This window comes from Cynocephalus volans, chromosome 11 (assembly GCF_027409185.1).
Source record: "Cynocephalus volans isolate mCynVol1 chromosome 11, mCynVol1.pri, whole genome shotgun sequence".
In the NCBI taxonomy this organism is placed as follows: domain Eukaryota; kingdom Metazoa; phylum Chordata; class Mammalia; order Dermoptera; family Cynocephalidae; genus Cynocephalus; species Cynocephalus volans.
This window is the reverse complement of record NC_084470.1, coordinates 105175528-105181536: the sequence shown is the minus strand read 5'-3', so window position 1 is coordinate 105181536 and position 6009 is coordinate 105175528. Positions and strand designations below refer to the sequence as shown.

At 42.2% G+C, this 6009-nt stretch overlaps 1 pseudogene; it reads right to left on the bottom strand.

Moving 5' to 3' along the window:
- Positions 1–3194: 3194 nt before the first annotated feature.
- On the bottom strand, positions 3195–5279 carry LOC134390214 (solute carrier family 35 member E3-like; annotated as a pseudogene).
- Between the last annotated feature and the right edge of the window lie 730 nt (positions 5280–6009).

Below are 6009 nucleotides of genomic sequence, written 5' to 3'. Positions count from 1 at the left end.
AGCAAATGAGTAAATAAATTATAGATAACAAGAGTCAGGATTGTCACTGTCTAAGAAAGAAGTCACAAATAAATAATGAGGGCAAGCTAGAGCAAATGCTGAGATGATGGATTAGAGTGAAAGAATCACAATAAACTCATGGTTAGGTAAACACACAAACACACAGATAGATTCCAAAATATTTAAAATATGTGAAATATATATGTGTATATGGTTTAGTATACATATATATATATATTTTACATCTGTCCACTGAAGGGGCCCAGAAGCAATAACACTCCAGTAGTAATGAGCACATCTAGCACCCATATTTTGGTTTTCAATACCATTCTCCAACTAAAGGAACCAGAGATCTTTGGAGAAATGGCTGATTCTAGGGCTGGGGCAGGGAATATACAAGATGAACCTGAAGCATCTTGTAGTGCCAAAAAGTAACGAAATTTTCAAAAATACTAAATAAGAGGGATACGTCAAGGGACACAGGCGCCAACCTGAAGAGATCCTAATGACCAAAGCTAGAACAATTTAAAGAAAAAGATAATATAGTATTGGAAAGTATCAAATATCTGTAAGTCCATATTGATACAGATAAATGATGGACTAAATAAAGAGAAAGAAGAGACAAATCTCACATACAGAAGAATTCCAAATAACTTATGTTGTTTATAAAGATGGATTTTAACTCCCCATCTCTTGACTGTTGGTTGTGCTTAGTGACTTGCTTACAGAGAGCGGACTATAGAGAGGCTTGAGGCTGGGGAGTTAACTCCACCCTGGAGAAACCCGGCAAACAGTAGCTTGGCCAGATGATAAAGATTATCAGTATCAGGGAGAATCGTGTAGATCTCAAGCACCTATAATATGATGTGATGCTGAAAACAGCACTTTACCTCTGTGGCTTCCTAAAAACCCATAACCTCAGTCCAATTATGAAAAAACAATTAGAAAAACCCAAATTGAGGGACATGCTACAGAATACCTGATCAGTATTCTTCAAAAACATTTTGGTGATAAAAAACAAGGTTAAGACTGAGAAATTGTTACAGATTGGAGGAAACTAAGGAGATATGACAGCTAAAAGCAACATGTTATCCTAGATTGAGTCCCCGAAAGGAAAAAGGATGTTTTTGAAAAAAACAGTGAAACCCAAATGGACTATTTTAGTTAATGATAATTTCTTAGTTTCGGTAAGTGACCATGGTTATGTAAGATGTTAATATTAGAATGCACTGGGTAAGCTCTATATCTTTCTGTGATATTGTGAAATATATATGAGAATACTTGAAAAAATTCATGGAGAATAGCATTGAAAAATAATATGAATCTTTCCATGAACTTTTTGAAGTACCCTTGTTTTAGTCTTTGTCCTCATTTGCTGAGATACAACTCCTAAAATCCTTGGAATCTTCACAGTGTTAAGTGTCTTTTTGTATGCTAATGAGTTGAGGGGTTCCTGGCAGCCACTGGTAGCTTCAGGGTAGGGGCTTGTTACCATGCAGCCTTGGAGAGCTGGGACTTTCTGCCCCACTCCCAACCTCTCCAGGGAGTGGGGAGGGGCTGCAGGTTACGTTGATCAACAGTGGCCAATTATTTAATCAATTATGCCTTTATAATGAAGCCTCCATAAAACTTCAAAAGGACAGGGTTTGGAGAACTTCTAGATAGCTGAACATGTAGAGATTCCCGGAGGATGTTGCATCTGGGGCGGGCATGAAGGCTCCATGCCTCTTCCTCCATGTCTTACCCTATGCATCTCTTCATCTGTATCCTTTGTAATATCCTTTATAATAAACCAGTAAATATAAGTAAATACTTCCCTGAGTTTTGTGAGCTCCTCTAGCAAATTAATGGAATCCAAGCAAGGGTTCATGGGAACCCTGATTTATAGCCCATTGGTTAGAAGCACAGGCACCTGGGGATTGCAACTGACACTGGAAGTGGGGAGCAGTCTTGTGGGACTGAGTCCTCAACCTGTGTGATCTGACACTATCTCCAAGTAGATAGCATCAGAATTGAATTAAATTAGAAGACACCCAAATGGAGTTCATTGCAGAATTGATTGCCTGCTTGATGTATGGGGAACCCTACCCCCACATCTGGTGTCAGAAGTGTGTTGTGAGAGTATAGTGGGAGAAACTGAGTTTGTTTTTTTCACTCATTTTCTAACTGTTCTGTAAATATAAAATTATTCCAAAATAAAAGTTTTATAAAGTATGGTTGGTTAAATAGGTATGACATGAGAGCTGAGGTGTTCTGAGAGCTTGCCAAGAGCTGGGAGGGTTGGGGGGTGATGGAGAAAAATGTTCTGGAATGAGAAGATGGTGGCGGGATGGGAGTGGAATCACACAAATTTAGTGGCAGAAATAATAACAGCGATCAATATTTTTAGTCAGTTCTTAGTAAGAATATGGGGATCTTGTTTACAATATTTCACATAACCCTCATAATAGCCCAAATAAATTATTTCTGTGCTCACTCTGTAGATGTGGAAGCTCTGGTTGAGAGAATGAAGGCAACTCTGTCTATGTTGTTTATTTTGGGGCTGGATCACAGACCCCTCTGCCCCATCCTGTGCAGGTCATGAGTCGGGTAGTTGAAAATAGATTCTGGCAGCCAATGGCAGGGTAGACATGCTTTATTCCGACATGAGCTTTGCTGGCCAGTGGTTCAGAGCCATTGTCTTTTATACCAAAAGTACACAATAGTGGCAACGAGCCAAGGGGTATATGGGTGCACATGAGCAGTTACACAACTTTTATATAACTTGTTTACAATGGATGTGCTGAATCATACCCAGCCAGATATGAGGTAAGGGGGCCTGACTATACTGACCCCATTTTCCTCACATTCATGTAGGGAGTGCATCTGGGATTTTAACCCATGTCTGACTCCAAAACCCTGACTCTAAATACAACATTTATTTTCATTCTCTAGTCCAACTGAAAACCAAGGACTGAGAAACAAGATTTATTCACTCTCGGTTGGCTTTGCTATGTAGTCAACAGGCTGTCTTGGGGGTGACTACATAGTTCTGTCAGGGTTTCAAATAGCAACAAGAGGGCACACCCCAAATTGCAAGTGTTTCTCAGCTTCTGCTGTGTAATATTCGCTAACATCCCACATTCCAAGGTATACCCAATGGTCCATGGAGGTACAGGGAGTGGAGAGGCCAACTCCGGTTCCCAGTTGCAGCATCACATTGCAGGGCCTGGAGCGGGTGGAAGATAGTCAATGACCTCATGGCCACTCTGACGAGAGGAAAAGAGGGAGGCAGTATCAGGTGCAGGCCTCCGGACTTCAGCCCAAAGGCCTCCAATGATCCTCTCTGCCTGTAGGCTGACGCTTGAGATGGGAGGGTCTGGACTGTGTGCACAGAGAAGTGTTGGGGAAGTCTAGAGGAAGATAAGTGAGTGTGTCGCATTGGGAGGCCACCCAAGCTCAAGACTGCTGAAATGGGGCAAGCTCTGGGGAAGAGCAGGCAAGGAGCCTCACGTGCCAGGCTCAGACCCTCAGGCTGGCTAAGCCAGGAAACCCCCAGGCCAAAAACTGGGTCTAACTCATTCCTGTGTCCAGAAGAATTGATAAACATGTGAATGTAAGGTAGTACATGGGTAGTTGTAATTCATACACTAATATTTGAAGAGAAGCACGAATCATTTTGGTTTTAAAGAATTAATTTTTTTAAAAGTACTCTAAAAATGAAGGTCACATTTATGAATAAAATTTTTTTCTGTTACGTCTTACAAACTACCACTTGATAAATCTTGCAATTTTTTTTTTTTTTTTTTTTTTGCTTCTTTGAAAGTAAGTGGCATACTTAACGTTTTCTATCTTCTTGGGGTGACTTTCTTTTCTGTATAAAAACCCAGTTGAGTACCTTGTACCAATTTATACTTCCTTCTTTCCTGTTTACTGAGTTTAGAATGAGTATATGCAAGAATACCAAATAATTACATAAAATGCCAAGATTTTGATTAATTAACAGTGGATCTTTAAATAACACATGTCCTCCAAATAAAGCAAGTCAGAACTTGAAGTGTCCAAGCATGCCACAGGTGACTGGTGAAGTGTACCCAGTGATCCAGCAGATTGGTAAGTTCACCAGGACAGCCATTATTCCAGACAGCAGCACCCACAGGCAAAGCAGAAACTGACCAGAGACCAAATATTCCTCCTCCTCTTCCACACACTGCTCAGGTAGGAGCACAGCAACTGGAAACCCAGCAGAAGATATCAGTGTATCACAGTCCTGCAGCTGCATTGAGTTTAGTTGCAGCGCATGCTGCTTGGCTCCTATCCAGTCTAGACAACTGGATGTAACTAAAACATCCAGAGCAGCAAATACCATTCCAAGAACATTAAACTCCACATTGTAACAGGAATTCAGGATTACACCTAAAGTTACAGGAATCAGCGTTGTGTTGTATTCTGCTGGAGAAGGTCTTCTTGTAGCAGAAGGTCTGCATGTCTGTGATGACCAGCATGGCCATGGCTTTGACCAGCTGACAGGTGCCTTTGATGTGTTCTGCAGAGAAGGTTGGTGAAGACCACAAAGCCACAGAAGCTGAAGGCCAGGAGGAAGAACTTAGAGGTGGCAGACTTTTGAAGGCAAAGATATCCAACTTCTGGCAGACGTACAAGCTCAACCAGGTTGCCACAAAATGCACCAGGGTCAGGCTCACGTGGGGAATTTTTTTGTGGAGGAACACGATGCAGATGAGGAATACCAGCAGGTGGAGGAGGAACCCCACGGTGATGCTTGCACTGCCCAGTGGGGAGAGGGGCGCACCCATCAGCTTCCAGGTGAGCAGTTGCTCCTGAAGCGCAGACCTGCTACCACCTCCACCTGCTCCAACAGGGGACTCTTGATAACACAAAATTGTAATTGGTAAGAAATTCAGGCTTTATTATAGGGTAGGGGTAGGCATTTTAATTCACAAGCAGTTTGAATTCCTCAGATCACTTCATTTGGGCAACTGCATGCTTTGCTCATGTGCTGACCCTCTGGGAAATAACACAGGTGCCCTAGGCTAGTGCCTAATGTGGAAGTAATAAGGTAGGATGTGGTACATTCTACCTGGTGGAGTATCACAATGCTTCCTTTCAGCGGGGGCACTCTCCTCGATATGATTGTTAGTGTACAGAATGCGTGAAAGGCTCTGAGGAAACCCTAAACTCTGAAAGCACACACGACTCCACAAAATGCGGAGGGCAGGGCCTCCTTCCAGAGAGACATAAACACAGACAGCTCCAGTCCTAACGCAGAACTTGCTTGCCATGGTGCACCAGTCTGTTACTCACTCTTGTGCCTCAGTTTCCTCACTTGTAAAGTGGTAATATTAATAGTGGCTAGTTCATGTGATTGTGAGGTTTAAATGAGTATGTAAAGCACAGGGCTGTGCCTGCACACGGTGCGTGCTGTCTTGCCAGGGATCGTGGCTTATCACACTCTGGGTGGCAGGACTTTAATGTATTTTTTTAACAAAACTGTTTAATGAGTACATATACATTTCAGTTAAATAAACTTCATATGGTGATACGCTTTAGTGAAGTTTAGTTTAGTTAGTTTTCTGTTCTAAGGTTAAAGTGTTCTTCAGGAAAAGTTTCTGGTATAAGTTTAAAAAATGTGCCTGCTCTGTATCAGAATTAAATGTTGGAAACTTAAAACAGTACTTCCCAACCAGGGGCGAGTTTGACCCCAGGAGACATTTGTCAATGACTGGGGCCATTTTTGGTTGTCACAACTGAGGGGTGCTACTGGATCTAGTGAGGGGAGGCTGGGGTGCTGCCAATATCCTACAACGTGTAGAGAGCCTCCTTACAACAAAGAGCTATCTGGCCCAAAATGTCACCAGGGCCAAGATTGAGAAACTGCCCTGAAGGACCTAGTAAAGAGAAATCATTAGTAAACAACTGAATTCCCATTAGGCAAGAGAAAATGTTTTGATCTGTGTCCTCTAGTGATTCTCCGTGAGAACTGTGCCCTGGTGGCTGCAATTCCTTCAGGGC